This window comes from Anomaloglossus baeobatrachus, chromosome 6 (assembly GCF_048569485.1).
Source record: "Anomaloglossus baeobatrachus isolate aAnoBae1 chromosome 6, aAnoBae1.hap1, whole genome shotgun sequence".
NCBI lineage: Eukaryota > Metazoa > Chordata > Amphibia > Anura > Aromobatidae > Anomaloglossus > Anomaloglossus baeobatrachus.
In genome coordinates this window covers 129,220,877-129,237,760 of record NC_134358.1, presented here as the reverse complement: position 1 = coordinate 129,237,760, position 16,884 = coordinate 129,220,877, and positions in this window count along the sequence as shown.

Here is a 16,884-nt window from a genome sequence, read left to right as displayed (position 1 = left end):
CTAAAATTCTGTGGGACCTCAATATCCAGATGAATAGGCAGGTGTTAGCTAACCAATCAGATATTGTGATCGTAGACAAGGTTTCAAAAGACAGCAATTTTAATAGATGTGGCAAATGACAGTAACACCAGAAAGAAGGACTATGAGAAGCTAGAGAAATACCAGGGCCTCAAAGAAGAACTAGAGAAGATGTGGAAGTGACGGCAACAGTGATTGCAGTGATGATGGAAGCACTTGGAGCATTGACCCCCAAGTTGGAAAAATGGCTACAACAGATCCCAGGAGCAACTTCTGAACTCTCTGTCCAGAAATGCATAGTGCTGGGAACAACTAAGATCCTGCGCAGAACCGTTAAACTCCCAGGTCTCTGGTAGAGGACCCGAGAATGAGGAAGGACAAAAAATTGAGTATAAGGTAGTGTGTATATATATATATATATATATAATTAGTGAGGAGAATAAATATTTGATACATTGGCGATTTTGCAAGCTTTCCAACCTACAAGTTCTGTCATTTTTATTGTAGGTAAACTTCAACTGTGAAAGAGTCCAGAAAAAATCTAGCAAATCACATTGTATGATTGTTAAATAATTAATTTATATTTTATGGAATGAAATAAGTATTTGATCCCCTACCAACCAGGAAAAATTCTGGCTTTCACAGACCTGTTTATTTTTTTCTTTAATAAGCCCTCCTACTCTGCACTTATTTCTTGCCACCAACCTTCACCTCAATTGCTCACTTTATCTGACTTCAACTGTCCCTTTGTAACCATTATCTAGACAACATATAGACCCCAGGATCACACATCACTGCTTATAGGACCTTTCACTTTTTCACTCTTTCTGTACACACACATTATAACTAGAGATGAGCGAACCGGTCCCGGTTCGGCTCGAGGTCGGTTCGCCGAACGGAGGTCCCGTTCGAGTTCGGTTCGTCGAACGTTCGATGAACCGAACTCGAACCGCATAGGAAACAATGGCAGGCATTCACAAACACATAAAAACACCTAGAAAACACCCTCAAAGGTGTCCAAAAAGTGACAAACAACTCACAACACAACACAAACACATGGGAAAGTGACAAGGACATATACTCATGCGAAAATAAAAGAGCTGGACAAGGAAAAAGAGGAGGACACACAGATATAGGCATGGCACGCCCTTCTAAAATCATGTAAAACACTGCAAGGTGACTCCAAGCGGAGTCTCCCTTTTTTCCAAAAATTGGGCCACACACACACCCACCCCTTCAGTGGCAGCAGTTGTGCCCCAGTTGTACACTTCACAGCTAGATTTGCATCAAGCGCATTCAAAAATACGCCATAATTAACCGTCCCCAGGATGACACCGGGGTAGGTAGCAAAGTCTTTCCTGATCCCAGCTCTGTTCATCTTGGATCATTTTTAAAAAACACAGCAATCAAGGGTTACTCCAAGCAGAGTTTCCCTTTTTTTCCAAAAATTGGGCCACACACACACCCACCCCTTCAGTGGCAGCAGTTGTGCCCCAGTTGTACACTTCAGAGCTAGATTTGCATCAAGCACATTCAAAAATACGCCATAATTAACCGTCCCCAGGATGACACCGGGGTAGGTAGCAAAGTCTTTCCTGATCCCAGCTCTGTTCATCTTGGCTCCTTTTAAAAAACACAGCAATCAAGGGTTACTCCAAGCGGAGTCTCCCTTTTTTTCCAAAAATTGGGCCCCACACACACCCACCCATTCAGCGGCAGCAGTTGTGCCCCAGTTGTACACTTCACAGCTAGATTTGCATCAAGCACATTCAAAAATACGCCATAATTAACCGTCCCCAGCATGACACCGGGGTAGGTAGATAGAGTCTTTGCTGAACCATGACTTGTTCATCTTGGCTCCTTTTAAAAAAAAAACAGCAATCAAGGGTTACTCCAAGCGGAGTCTCCCTTTTTTTCCAAAAATTGGGCCACACACACACCCACCCCTTCAGTGGCAGCAGTTGTGCCCCAGTTGTACACTTCACAGCTAGATTTGCATCAAGCACATTCAAAAATACGCTATAATTAACCGTCCCCAGGATGACACCGGGGTAGGTAGCAAAGTCTTTCCTGATCCCAGCTCTGTTCATCTTGGATCATTTTTAAAAAACACAGCAAGCAAGGGTTACTCCAAGTGGAGTCTCCCTTTTTTCCAAAAATTGGGCCACACAGACACCCCATCAGTGGCAGCACTTGTGCCCTAGTTGCAAACAGGATGTTTTGATTTGCATCAAGCACATTCCAAATCCACAAGCATTTACTCTCCCCAGGATGACACAGGGGTAGTAAATTCCTTGTGGATCCATGACTTGTTCATTTTGATGAACGTCAGTCTGTCCACATTGTCACTGGACAGACGCATGCGCTTATCTGTCAGCACACACCCAGCAGCACTGAAGACACGTTCAGAGACAACGCTGGCAGCTGGACACGACAAAATCTCCAAGGCGTAAGTTGAGAGCTCTGGCCATTTTTCAAGATTTGAAGCCCAAAATGAGCAAGGCATCGATGTTCATTTGGAGATACTCCTGTATCATCCTCTCCAGCCGTTGACTATGTGTCAGACTTGTTGTCTCTGGTGGCCTTGCAAAGGACGGTCTAAAAAAATTATGAAAAGATTCCATAAAATTGCTGTTACCAGCACCAGATACGGTGCTACTGGTACGGGTAGACTGTTGAAGATGACGAGACCGTCCCATGTTTGTCAAGTTACAACTGGGAGATTCACTCCCTGCACCTGCACAGTTGTTTGGTGGAAAAGCCGAGCTAAGATCGAGTAATAGCTTCTGCTGATACTCCTGCATACGTGCGCCCCTTTCTATGGCTGGAAATATGTCAAAAAATTTGGACTTGTACCGGGGATCTAATAGTGTGGCAAGCCAGTAGTCATCATCACTTCTAATTTTGACAATACGAGGGTCATGTTGGAGGTAGTGCAGCAAGAAGGCGCTCATGTGTCTTGCGCGGCCATGCGGACCAAGTCCACGCTGTGTTTGTGGCATAGAGGTGCTAACCGTTCTTTCTTCCTCTGACATCTCCCCCCAACCTCTTTCAACAGAAATTTGACCAAGGTCTCCCTCATCCGCTGAGTCTTCCATGTCCATGGACAGTTCGTCCTCCATTTCTTCATGTTCTCCTGCACCTTCCTCAACATCTCGCCTGCTACCATGCGCCCTTGTTGATCCCTGTCCCCCATGGTCCCATGCGTGCCGCCTTGGTGATGATGAACGTCTGGACCTTGGTGATGTTGTTGTGTCTTGCGCATATGAATCCTCCTGTAGTTCCTCCCCTTCCTGTTGTCCCACCCCCTGACTCCCAATAGTGTTTAGCGTGTGCTCCAGCATGTAAATGACTGGAATTGTCATGCTGATAATGGCATTGTCAGCGCTAAACATATTCGTCGCCATGTCAAAACTGTGCAGAAGGGTGCATAGGTCCTTGATCTGAGACCACTTTATCAGGGTAATCTGTCCCACCTCTGCATCTCGTTGGCCCAGGCTATACGTCATGACGTATTGCACCAGGGCTCGACGGTGCTGCCGCAGTCGCTGTAACATGTGGAGAGTCGAATTCCAGCGTGTCGGCACATCGCATTTCAGGCGATGAACCGGCAGGCCGAAAAACTTCTGGAGCGATGCAAGTCGCTCAGCTGCGGCACTTGAACGGCGGAAGTGAGCAGACAGTTTTCGTGCCCTGTTCAGAAGGCCATCTAGGCCGGGATAGTGTGTTAAGAATTGCTGGACAACAAGGTTCAACACGTGAGCCATACAAGGCACGTGTGTCACCTTGCCCAGGCGAAGGGCCGCACCCAGGTTTGCAGCATTGTCGCACACGGCCTTACCAGGCTGCAGGTTGAGTGGAGACAACCATTTATTAAACTCGGACCGCAGAGCTGACCACAACTCCTCAGCTGTGTGACTCTTATTCCCAAGACATGTCAAGCTAAAGACCGCCTGATGCCGTTGCGCTCTGCTGCCAGCATAGTAATGAGGGGTGCGTGATTCCTTCTGCGCAGTGAGAACGCTGGTGGCCTGACCAGGCAGGCTTGGGGTGGAGGTGGAGGACCCAGATGAGGTGGAGGAGGCAGAAGCAGTGGCGGAACTTGGACAGACAGAGGATTGACACACAAGTCGTGGGGACGGCAAGACTTGTGCAGCAGACCCTTCACCATCTATCACCATAGTTACCCAGTGCCCAGTCAGCGACATGTAACGTCCCTGTCCATGCTTACTGGTCCAAGTATCGGTGGTGAAATGCACCCGTTGACACACAGAGTTTCTCAAGGAAGCGGTGATGTTGTGTGCGACATGCTGGTGTAGCACGGGCACACCTTTCTTAGAAAAGTAGTGGCGACTGGGCATCTGGTACTGGGGCACAGCGACAGACATAAGGTCTCTAAAATCCTGTGTGTCCACCAGGCGGAAAGGCAGCATTTCGGTAGCCAAGAGCTTACAGAGGGATAAAGTCAACCTCTTAGCTTTGTCATGGGTCGCAGGAAATGGCCTTTTATTTGTCCACATCTGAGGGACAGAGATCTGGCTGCTGTGTGTAGACGGTGTTGAGTAGGGTGTCCCTGGAAAAATGCAGCTTTGTGAGGAAAGTGCAGGCGGAGACATGATGTCGCCTTCATCCAACGTTGGTGCTATCGATGTCTGAGAGAGCTGTGCACACGCACTTGTTTCCCCTTCCAAACCAACTGACGACCTAACAAGCAAACTGCCTGTTGCGGTTACAGTGGTGGAAGTTGTGCGTGGAAAACCAGGTGTGACAGCTGTCCCCACAGTCCTAGAAGATGAAGAGCGCGCGGATGCACTGGAAGGGGCACGCGGTGGATGGTTCGCTCCGCTAGGCCGCATTGCAGCACGGTGAGCTTCCCACCGGGACATATGATATTTATTCATGTGACGATTCATGGAAGAAGTTGTCAAACTGCTGAGGTTTTGACCTCTACTAAGAGAACTATGACAAATTTTACAGATCACATAATTTGGGCGATCTTTTGCTATGTCAAAAAAGGACCAGGCTAGGCAAGGCTTAGAGGGCATGCGACCTGTTGATTCACCCCGACTAGTGCTCAGAGGCAGAGTGGTGGCTGAGGATGCAGTTGTAGACGTGCTACCAGTACTCCGACTCTGTCCAGGAAGGCGCAAGGTAACTTCGTCATCAGTTGCATCCTCCTCCACCACCTCTGTTGACCTCCTCGAGTGCCTGACTGTGGGTTGACAGTAGGTGGGATCTAGAACTTCCTCATCAATTGTTGTGTTTGCACTCTCCTCACCCTCAGACCGAGCCTCTTCTTGCCCTGACCGAATATTTAAGTTGTCATCCCAATCTGGTATCTGTGTCTCATCGTCATCAGTATGTTCCTCATTGTCTATAACCACAGGTGTTACAGTTTGTGAAAAAGGGTCAACATTATGCTCAGAAACTTGGTCCTCACGGCCTGAATCAGAGTCACAAAGGTTCTGGGCATCACTGCAGACCATTTCCTGTTCTGTACTCACTGTAGCTTGGGAGCAGACCTCTGATTCCCAGGCTATAGTGTGACTGAACAGCTCTGCAGACTCAGCCATCTCAGTTCCACCATACTGTGCAGGGCGGATGGAGACTTCAGAGCTGGGAGAAAGCAAGTTTGATTGGGATGACAACTCAGAGGACTGGTGTTTTTTGGATGCGGTAGTTGAAGTGGCGGAGAGGGCACTTGTTGGACCACTTGAGATCCATTCAAGCATTTTCCTTTTTTGGCCATCATCTACCTTTTGTTCCAGTTGTCCGTGTCCGTAAAAAAGGGAGCACATCGGATTGTCCACGGTAAGTAGTAGACATCTTACTTTTGCTGGTAGATGGTCTATCTTCAGCAGATGCTAATGGAGCTTTGCCACCTTCCCCACGGACAAACCCTTTTTTTCCTTTTCCAACACGCCTCTAAAGGCCCAGTCACACTAAACAATTTACCAGCGATCCCAACAACGATCAAACCTGATAGGGATCGCTGGTAAGTTGCTAGGAGGTTGCTGGTGAGATGTCACACTGCGACGCTCCAGCGATCCCACCAGCAACCTGACCTGGCAGGGATCGCTGGAGCGTCGCTACACGAGTTGCTGGTGAGCTCACCAGCAACCAGTGTCCCAGCCCCCAGCCAGCAGCGCCGCGTGGAAGATGCTGCGCTTGGTAACTAAGGTAAATATCGGGTAACCAACCCGATATTTACCTTGGTTACCAGTGCACGCAGCTACACGTGCACAGAGCAGGGAGCAGCGCACAATGCTTAGCGCTGGCTCCCTGCTCTCCTAGTTACAGCACACATTGGGTTAATTACCCGATGTGTGCTGCAGCTACATGTGCACAGAGCAGGCAGCAGCGCACAATGCTTAGTGCTGGCTCCCTGCTCTCCTAGTTACAGCACACATCGGGTACCCGATGTGTGCTGCAGCTACATGTGCACAGAGCAGGAGCCGGCACTGACAGTGAGAGCGGAGGAGGCTGGTAACAAAGGTAAATATCGGGTAACCAAGGACAGGGCTTCTTGGTTACCCGATGTTTACATTGGTTACCAGCCTCCGCAGAAGCCGGCTCCTGCTGCCTGCACATTTAGTTGTTGCTGTCTCGCTGTCACACACAGCGATCTGTGCTTCACAGCGGGACAGCAACAACTAAAAAGTGGCCCAGGACATTCAGCAACAACCAACGACCTCACAGCAGGGGCCAGGTTGTTGCTGGATGTCACACACAGCAACATCACTAGCAACATCGCTGCTACGTCACAAAAGTTGTTCGTTAGCAGCGATGTTGCTTAGTGTGACGGGGCCTTTACCCTTTCCACCAGCATCTGTCATTTGCCACTCATTTTGATTGCGACAAGATTGTGCACTTAAAATGTGGTAGTAAAAATTGAGAGGTGGTGTAGATTGCAGCGGTGGTCTATCTTTATTAACAGCAGAATAAACAACAATAATTATCACTGACAATGCAACTATGGCCCTTAAACTGGCAGCAGTGTTTGCTAGTATAATGGCTTAGTAACAATGAGTTGGAGTGTGCAATGCAGGCAGAGGTGCTGCAAATATCTTTGCACTAGTGGGACTATACAGAAGTCCAATAGCCACGTTTAGGATGCCACTAGGTTCATTCAGTGTTTGCTAGTATAATGGCTTAGTAACAATGAGTTGGAGTGTGCAATGCAGGCAGAGGTGCTGCAAATATCTTTGCACTAGTGGGACTATAGCAAAGTCCAATAGCCACGTTTAGGATGACACTAGGTTCACTCAGTGTTTTCTAGTATAATGGCTTAGCTACAATGAGTTGGAGTGTGCAATGCAGGCAGACGTGCTGCAAATATCTTTGCACTAGTGGGACTATACAGAAGTCCAATAGCCACGTTTAGGATGACAGTAGGTACACTCAGTGTTTGCTAGTATAATGGCTTAGTAACAATGAGTTTGAGTGTGCAATGCAGGCAGAGGTGCTGCAAATATCTGTGCACTACTGGGACAATACAGAAGTCCAATAGCCACGTTTAGGATGACACTAGGTTCACTCAGTGTTTGCTAGTATAATGGCTTAGTTATAATGAGTTTGAGTGTGCAATGCAGGCAGACGTGCTGCAAATATCTGTGCACTACTGGGGCAATACAGCAGTCCAACAACCACGTTAAGGATGCCACTAAGTTCACTCAGTGTTTGCTAGTATAATGGCTTAGTAACAATGAGTTTGAGTGTGCAAAGGGCAGGAGGGTACAGTGCCAGGGTTGTTGGTCTGGGTAGAGGAATGGAAGCCTTCCTTTCTATTCCCTCCTAATGGGGAAATGCAGCGAGGAAATCCCTGACTTTAGCTACACAGACGCTGTCATCTTGTGTAGCTGTTAAACTCTGTTTTCAGGACCTGTCACCTATGGCTCTGACCCTGCCCGTATGAGCCCTTAAAAGGACTGATAGAAAGTGCTATCCCTATGCTGTCTAACGCTGTGTATGGAGCGCATACAGCAGTATCGGCGATAGGACTCAGGACGGAGCTGCGCCAGTGATGTCTGACACCAAGGACGCAGAAGGCAGATAATGGCGTGCTGGAGGAAAATGTCCGTTTTTATAATGCAGGGACATGTGACATGGACATCCTATCACACATGCCGTTGCTTCTCTGGCTAAAAGTCCACTTAGCTGTGTGTGTGTCTGGGATTGGCTGACATGCTGGCCCTCCCCACTACACGCGCGCGCTTAGGGAAGGAAGACAAGGAAAAAAAAAAAAATGGCGATCGCCATTATCCAAACAGCAGTGATCTGAATGCGCTGTTCCCGCACACTATACACTGAAATGTCATAATAGTGTGAGTCACAGAGTGACTTACACTATTAGAAAAACCACAAAGAACTATATAAAAAAAAAACACCACAAAAAAAGAGCCAAGATAAATGATATGTGCACACACAGAATGTGGTGAGCCTTCCTCATAAAGATGGCTGCAGCCGAGGTGCAAGATGCTGATGTCACAGCCACTCAACCTCCACACTAGAGGGGAGGGGCGGCTGCTTAGCATAAGACATGCACACTAATAAGGCTTGCACTGGGAGCCCATCATATAATGAGTGAAATGCACAGTGTCTAAACTGTAACCTATAAATGACGCCAGAAACCCAGGTCAGGCGGGCAAAACAGCACTATATAGGTGCATCTCGCACGGATACACGAGACGCACAGTGTCTGAATTAAGGCCTATAAATGACGCACAACACCAGGTCCAGGCGGGTTAGTTAGCACTATGAGTACATAACACATGACAGGCTCACCTTTTAACCACCTGAATTCAAAAGGTCCACACACATCCTGCAAAAATGGATAAAATGTGCCATACCTCAAATAGTGAGATATTAGTTTATATTTTGGCCCAAAATATGTAAGCTCGCAATCCGTTCGTCAAGGATTCTCACACTTGCGAGTCCCTACACTGAATTAGTTAGAAAAACCACAAAGAACTATATAAAAAAAACACCACAAAAAAAGAGCCAAGATAAATGATATGTGCACACACAGAATGTGGTGAGCCTTCCTCATAAAGATGGCTGCAGCCGAGGTGCAAGATGCTGATGTCACAGCCACTCAACCTCCACACTAGGGGGGAGGGGCGGCTGCTTAGCATAAGACATGCACACTAATAAGGCTTGCACTGGGAGCCCATCATATAATGATGAGTTATCCATTTTTGCAGGATGTGTGTGGACCTTTTGAATTCAGGTGGTTAAAAGGTGAGCCTGTCATGTGTTATGTACTCATAGTGCTAACTAACCCGCCTGGACCTGGTGTTGTGCGTCATTTATAGGCCTTAATTCAGACACTGTGCGTCTCGTGTATCCGTGCGAGATGCACCTATATAGTGCTGTTTTGCCCGCCTGACCTGGGTTTCTGGCATCATTTATAGGTTACAGTTCAGACACTGTGCATTTCACTCATTATATGATGGGCTCCCAGTGCAAGCCTTATTAGTGTGCATGTCCTATGCTAAGCAGCCGCCCCTCCCCCCTAGTGTGGAGGTTGAGTGGCTGTGACATCAGCATCTTGCACCTCGGCTGCAGCCATCTTTATGAGGAAGGCTCACCACATTCTGTGTGTGCACATATCATTTATCTTGGCTCTTTTTTTGTGGTGTTTTTTTTGACTTACACTATTACAGCGGAAAGCCAGCTATGAATTAGCTGGGGTTTTTTTCTGCTAGAACCGTTCTCGAACGTATCTAGAACTATCGAGCTTTTGCAAAAAGCTTGAGTTCTAGTTCGATTTAGAACAGCCCCCAAAATCACTCGAGCCTCGAACTGGAGAACCTCGAACCGCGAACCGCGCTCAACTCTAATTATAACTCTCTGCATTCACATCCTATATTACGGTATCTATTGAAACATTATAATACCTTAACAACATTAGTATGCATTGCACATCACTTTACACCTTGGCCTAGCACACACATTACAATATCAACTCTGCTACATTTTTCTACATACATTATAATAGCTTACACTATACATTCCTATATTTATTACACTACACCTTATATACAGTATATTACTATACTTAAGTCAATATAATTCCTATTACTACTCCTAAAGAGGGCTGGCCCTAAAAGTTCTAACACTATCTCTGGCCATAGGGATGAGACAGTGAAAACACTAAAACCCACATTTTGCAATGTAACAAGTATCACCCAGGAATAAGGGGGTACTCAGATCCGGGACAAGGGGTCACTTCTGTAGGTATCACGGTGGCATGACCCAGTCTGTGATCCCAGGTTCCACAACCAAAAAAGGGGATTATGTACAGGGGAATTTGTAAGTCTATGATCCGTGACGCCACCCGTGGTGTGCGGTGAGGTAATGGAGCACCGTCAAAGGATCCCGGGGATGGTGATGGGTAGCAAGGTGGTGATTTTCCCTCCACGGGTAGGGTGTTGATGTCCCGGGACCCCGGTGTAATGGATTGGGGAGTGACGGGTGCAGTCCGCGGCTTGGACCGGGTGGTGCAGGAGTACTCACAGTATAAGGCAGTAACTGACTTGAGTCCAGGAATTAACCAAGTTGCTGGTAACTGGTGCCCACAGATGCTGTGAGGACGGGTCCCACGCCCGTGTGTGTAATTCAGGCGTTTTTCTCCTGCCTGATGTCTGTGTCTGCTCCGTGCACAGGTCCGGACAGGGTCCCGACAGTCGGCACCGGCGGGCCACTACCCTGCCCCAGTCCACTTTGGCTCGCTACAAGCGGCTGGCCTATTCCTGAGGCCCTTGCTGCCGCTCCTCCTAGCTCCCCAATGGAGCTCCTTCCAGACTTCTCTCCTCCTGCAGACTGACTACAGCTCAAACTCTGCTCTGCCCTTCCTAAGCTCTTCTCGCCCCTCCCATTTTCCTGGGGAGGGGGTGAGTAGAGACTGATTGGCTGGTGTGTATCTGTGTGGGAAACTCCCCAAGGGAGAGTGAGATCTGCACCAAAAAGATGGATGCAGACCTCTGTGACACCCTAGTTTTGCCAGAACGACACCCACCCCCTTGGTTAAATACAGACCGTCCGCGGGCTGTCCAGCTACCAGCATTTATTATTTAACAGGAAAAAATTAAGTTAAACATTACAAACATGCATCTGCCCACATCGGGAGGTACGTTTGCTCAAACTGTAAAGTGTTAACGTTACGGCGCCCACAGCCCACCTCCCACCAGTCGACAGCAACAAGCAGGTCACCGGTCCTCATCCTCGGCCACCTTCATCACAGGTCTCTCCTCGGACAGTCCACTCCATTTTGTGCTACAGTCCTGGTGGGGCATAACAGGGCAAAAGGGGTAGCCGGGTTTCGCTACCAAAACAGTTAACTGCCCATTGTCCTCCACCTAGGGTCCCCAGTGACACCGACATGTCACACACCATTCACGACCCTGATGGCCCCATCTGGTTCCCACCAGAGGGGTTCAACAAGAACGACGGGCCTCTACCACCTTCCACCTGGAATTCCGGATGGCCTCTCCCGGGGAACGTGGGGAGGTTCAACAAAGGTGATAGGCAGTCACTTTTAACTTAAAACCTTTAAACTATCAACTTGCAGGTAGCCGTCCATGTTCCGCTACCGCTGTTGCTGCTGCCGCCACTCCCAGTACGGGGCACGGGTTCCGTGCTCTGCCTCCTGCTCAGGAGTCAGGCCCACTCGGATGCCCTCGGCGCCGGCTACAACCGGGCTTGCTAACTGCCGAGGGCCCCCTCGCTCAGTGGCCTTCTCCTCATCTCTGCAGGTGCACTCCGGCTGCTTCACAGCCGGAATGGGGCATTTGGGAGCGGCTGGCGCTGCAGCTGGGGGGGATTTCAGGACGGGTGCTGCCATCGTTGCAGCCGGGCGGACTGTCGGAGCCGACGTCATCACCGTTGCGGCCAGGCGGACTGCCGGAGCCGACGTCATCTCTGTTGCGGCCGGGCGGACTGCCGGGGCTGGGGATGATGTCTTCGGGGTTGCAGCCTGGTGTGACATCTTGCCGCTCTTGTGTCCAGGAACGGAATTTTGCAGAGTCTTGGCGTCACTGCACTTTACAGCTCTGGTTACATGCCGCAGTTTCTTCACCCGCCCCCCCTTGGTCTTTTGCCAGCACTCCTTCGTGCCGCTGGTTAGTCTGTCTTTCGGCCTCAGGGTCCTCCTTCCGGCCATGTTCCAAGGCTGTGGGGCTACAGCTTTGTGCCCTTTCTCGGGGAAGAAGACGCTGGGCGGCAGTTTTTCACGCACAAAAATGGCGACAAAAATGGCGACTTCTGAAAATTTTGCAGCGGAGCACGGCTGACAGTCCAGAGTAAGGCGCACTTCCTCCAGGTAAGTGGATGGGTAAGTATCATGTTCGTGACGCCAGAAGTTGTATCGCCCAGGAATAAGGGGTACTCAGATCCGGGACAAGGGGTCACTTCTGTAGGTATCACGGTGGCGTGACCCGGTCTGTGATCCCAGGGGATTATGTACAGGGGAATTTGTAAGTCTATGATCCGTGACACCAACCATGGTGTGCGGTGAGGTAATGGAAGCACCGTCGCTGCCGGTAAAAGGATCCCGGGGATGGTGATGGGCAGCAAGGTGGTGATTTTCCCTCCACGGGTAGGGTGTTGATGTCCCGGGACCCCAGTGTAATTGATTGGGGAGTGATGGGTACAGTCCACAGTTTGGATCGGGTGGTGCAGGAGTACTCACAGTATAAGGCAATAACTGACACGAGTCCAGGAATTAACCAAGTTGCTGGTAACTGATGCCCACGGATGCTGTGAGGACGGGTCCCACACCCGTGTGTGTAATTCAGGTGTTTTTCTCCTGCCTGATGTCTGTGTCTGTGTCTGCTCCGTGCACAGGTCCAGACAGGGTCCCGACAGTCGGCACCGGCGGGCCACTACCCTGCTCCGGTCCACTTCGGTTCGCTACAAGCGGCTGGCCTATTCCTGAGGCCCTTGCTGTTGCTCCTCCTAGCTCCACAATGGTGCTCCTTCCAGACTTCTCTCTTCCTGCAGACTGACTACAGCTCAAACTCTGCTCTGCCCTTCCTAAGATCCTCTCGCCCCTTCCCATTTTCCTGGGGAGGGGGTGAGTAGGGCCTTATTGGCTGGTGTGTATCTGTGTGGGAAACTCCCCAAGGGAGAGTGAGATCTGCACCAAAAAGATGGATGCAGACTTCTGTGGCATCCTGGTTTTGCCAGGGTGGCACAAACATGTACCATACAGATGCATTAAAACAACTGATATCTTCATGGGGGTACACAACTGTAAGGGAAACTTTACACGTTGCGACATCGCTAGCATCGGCTAGCGATGTCGAGAGTGATAGTACCCGCCCCCGTCGCACATGCGATATTTGGTGATCGCTGCCGTAGTGAACATTATCGCTATGGCAGCTTCACACGCACATACCTTGTCGGCGACATCGCGGTAACCGCCGAACAATCCCTCCTTCACCGCGACGTCACTACGCGGCCGGTCAAAAGAAGCCGAGGTGCAGAGATGAGCGAGACATAACTTCCCACCCACCTTCTTCCTTCCGCATTACCGGTGGACGCAGGTAAGGAGATGTTTGTCGTTCCTGCGGCTTCACACACAGCGATGTGTGGTGCTGTAGGAACGACAAACAACATCGTATCTGCAGCTAGAGCGACATTATGAAAATGAACGACGTGACACAGATCAGCGATTTTTGACTGTTTTACGCTCGTTCATCGTCGCTCCTAGGATTTACACATTGCGATGTCGCTACCGGCGACGGATGTGCGTCACAACAACCGTGACCCCGACGATATATCGGTAGCGATGTCGCAACGTGTAAAGTACCCCTTAGTCCATGCTCCTACACCCGCTTCAGCTTCCTAGCGGTTTTCTTCTTTTGACTCCTCCTTTCCTGGGGCCATCCTTGTAACACATCCACAGCGTCACAGGTCACTCTCCACAACTCCACTTTTGGACTAGCCCCCTGCAGGCAGCTCGAGTGTCGGCGGCAGTGATGAGTGTTGGCATAAGGTTACTGCAGTTCAAAGCGGCTGGGTCACATAGAAGTTAGGGCATCTGATGGATTAGCCACTTCTGGAGAAACTTTGGTCTGTTATTTTTAGGCTGGGAAGGGCTCAATAACCATGGGCTTTCCCACCCTGATAATACCAGCCACCAACTGTCCACTTTACCGTGGCTGGTTATCAAAAATAAGGGTGACCCCACAATGTTTTTTTAATTATTTATTTAAATGGTTTTAAAAACATGCATGGGGTCCCATTTCCTTTTGATAACCAACCAAGATAAAGCTGGCAGCTGAGGGTTTCAGCCCATAGTTGTCTGCTTTACCTGCACTGATTATCAAACATACAGAGGAGCCCACATCATTTTTTTTTTTCATTTCATTTTATTTATTTGTCTGGCTAAATAGCTGTACTATCTATCTATCTATCTGTGCCGCCCCCAGCAGTCAGCAGCCGAGCTGCTCGGATCCGGATCTGCGGTGACTCGAGGGGCGTCCGGACCCGGGGGTCACGCGGCCACTCAAAATGAAGGGGATATTTACAGGGGATGGTGTATTAAGAGTTTGTGACGCCACCCGTGCTGTGTGGTAAGGTGGAGTACCACCGCTGCAGCTGGGTCTACCCGGTGGCAATGGAGTGGGCAGCCAGGTGTTTAACCCCTCCACGGGTAGGGGGGATGCCCTGGGACTTGGTGATGCTGGAGGGACGTGCCGTTGGGGAGGTAAGGGTTCACTTGCATACTCACTCAGTCCAATAACGCTGACACCGACAGCTTAGTAAACCAAAGTTCTGGACACCGCTGCTGCTGAGCGGGAGCACGTTTGGGTCCCGTTTCTGCTGGTATTGCCGGTTGATCTGTGACCTTTCCCTTGGCACCTTGTTCTCTTTAGTTGGCCCGTATAGCTTGAAACTAATCGGGTCCTGCTCCCCAGTGTGGCTAACTGAGGGAGCTTGCTCTCAGGGTTCACACTTGGGATTTCCTGGACCGTATGTATGGAAAGTCCTATCCCCCCCCCGTTGCGCTAGTACCTCGATTTTGGAGTGGGTGGAGAGCGGATCTTGAAGGCTCCGTTCTCGTCGGGTGAATTGTCAGGTTCCCTGAAGCTACTCCCTGACCTAGGGTCCACGTACCCCGTCGTGCCCTGGTCCCTGCCCGGTAATGATACAAGGTCGCCGGCTGTCCTCCACGACAATGCCATGCCCCTTGTCACGATCCCCTGTGACCGGGGTTCCAGCTCATACCAGGCCCAGACCAACGTCTGCTACCTAGTACCTACAAGGAGCCCAGCTCCTGTCCTCCTCTCTTTCACCTCCAACACTACACTCTCCTGCTCCTGACACTCCTGACCTCCCCTTAACCAACCCCCCAAGTGGGCGACCCTATTCCACTCAGGCCATCTACTGGTGTGTCTGGTGGGTGTGGTGCAGAGTGTTCAAAGGATTTTGATTAGCTGTTTTTGGCAACACCTTTGGTTAGGGACCCGTAACCAAGGAGGAGGTGGATATTGCACAGAAGGGCAGATTGTACAATACCCTGTGACAACCTGATAGGCCAGGGTGTCACATTCCACCTTGGTTAAACGTAGCTCGCCCCCGAGCTACAGGACATCAACGGTTTATTTCTTTTTCAAACTGTGGAAAATAAAAAAAAGAACATTTTTATTTACACAGATTCATCCCACAATACGTAGGCTTGTTACTTAAACGTTACTTAAACTTTATGAGTTCATCACTCCAACAGTGGAACACTACCGGTTTCAGTAGTAGCGGAGGCTCAACCTGCTCCTTTGCAGCCTCTTCCTGCTACAGTCCAGTCCCACTGTCCCGGATCCCATTAACCGGCCACCCAAACAACCTGACCCCCTGAAAACCCATTGTGGGTCCGTGACCAGGTTAAGGTCCCGGGCGTTGTGATAGACCACTCTGGTGGGCACAGGAGGTGCGACTATTTACAAAACATAAGTTCGTGTTGGTCACAACCAGTCCTGTGACCGTGGTCCATATTTACTATGTATAATTAACGAAGTCCATGAACAAACTATGAAAATTTTCTTGCAAATCAGCTAACTTCTTTTCGTTCATTTAAACCCTTTTAATTAAATGCATATCTCCTAACAGTTTCTACATGAAAAATAATAAACTTTGGAAAACAACAAATGAAGGCACAGATACCTAACACTTTCTGCTAAAACATCACACTACTGGTACCGCTCACTTGGAGGCTGGTAGTTAACAGCAGCAGCTGGCACAACCTGCTCGTTAACCATAGCAAGCCTCTTCACATCAAGGGTGTACCAGCCCCGTTCACTCCAATGCTGAGTGTATCCAACCACCTCTCCCGGCTCCAGATTACGGCCCGGGTGGTCTCTCGGGGGGTGTTGGTCAACATTTCTTCGAGCAACGAACACCTCCTCGGAGAGATCTGCTTCCCATAGGAAACCTCACCCTTTTTCGGGATTGACCCGCCTTACGAGGCTCCTGCGCCATGGCCCTCTGACGCGGAAGGTGGCCTTCCTCAGGTACTCCTCCTCCCTCTGTGCATGGGCAACCGCTTCCCGCTGCCTCTGATCTGGATTCTTCATCTTTGGTTTCAATCTTGGATGTTGTCGTTCCCGGTAGGGGGCGTCGGCGTCCGCGTTCGGCTCCCTAGCTGGCTCTGGCTTCAGGTGCACCCTTGCGGCCCCAACAGCCGTTGGGATGTTGCGTGGCGGTGGAACCGGCAGCTCTCCAGGCTCCACTTCCGCCTTGGGTAACAGAAGGACCGACTGCTCCGCAGCCGGGATTGCAGAGTCCGGGTGCTCCGCCTCTGAGGACGGGCCCGGTGATGCGGCCGGGTCTGGTCTGGCCAGTGTCGGGGTGACCGCTGACATGACC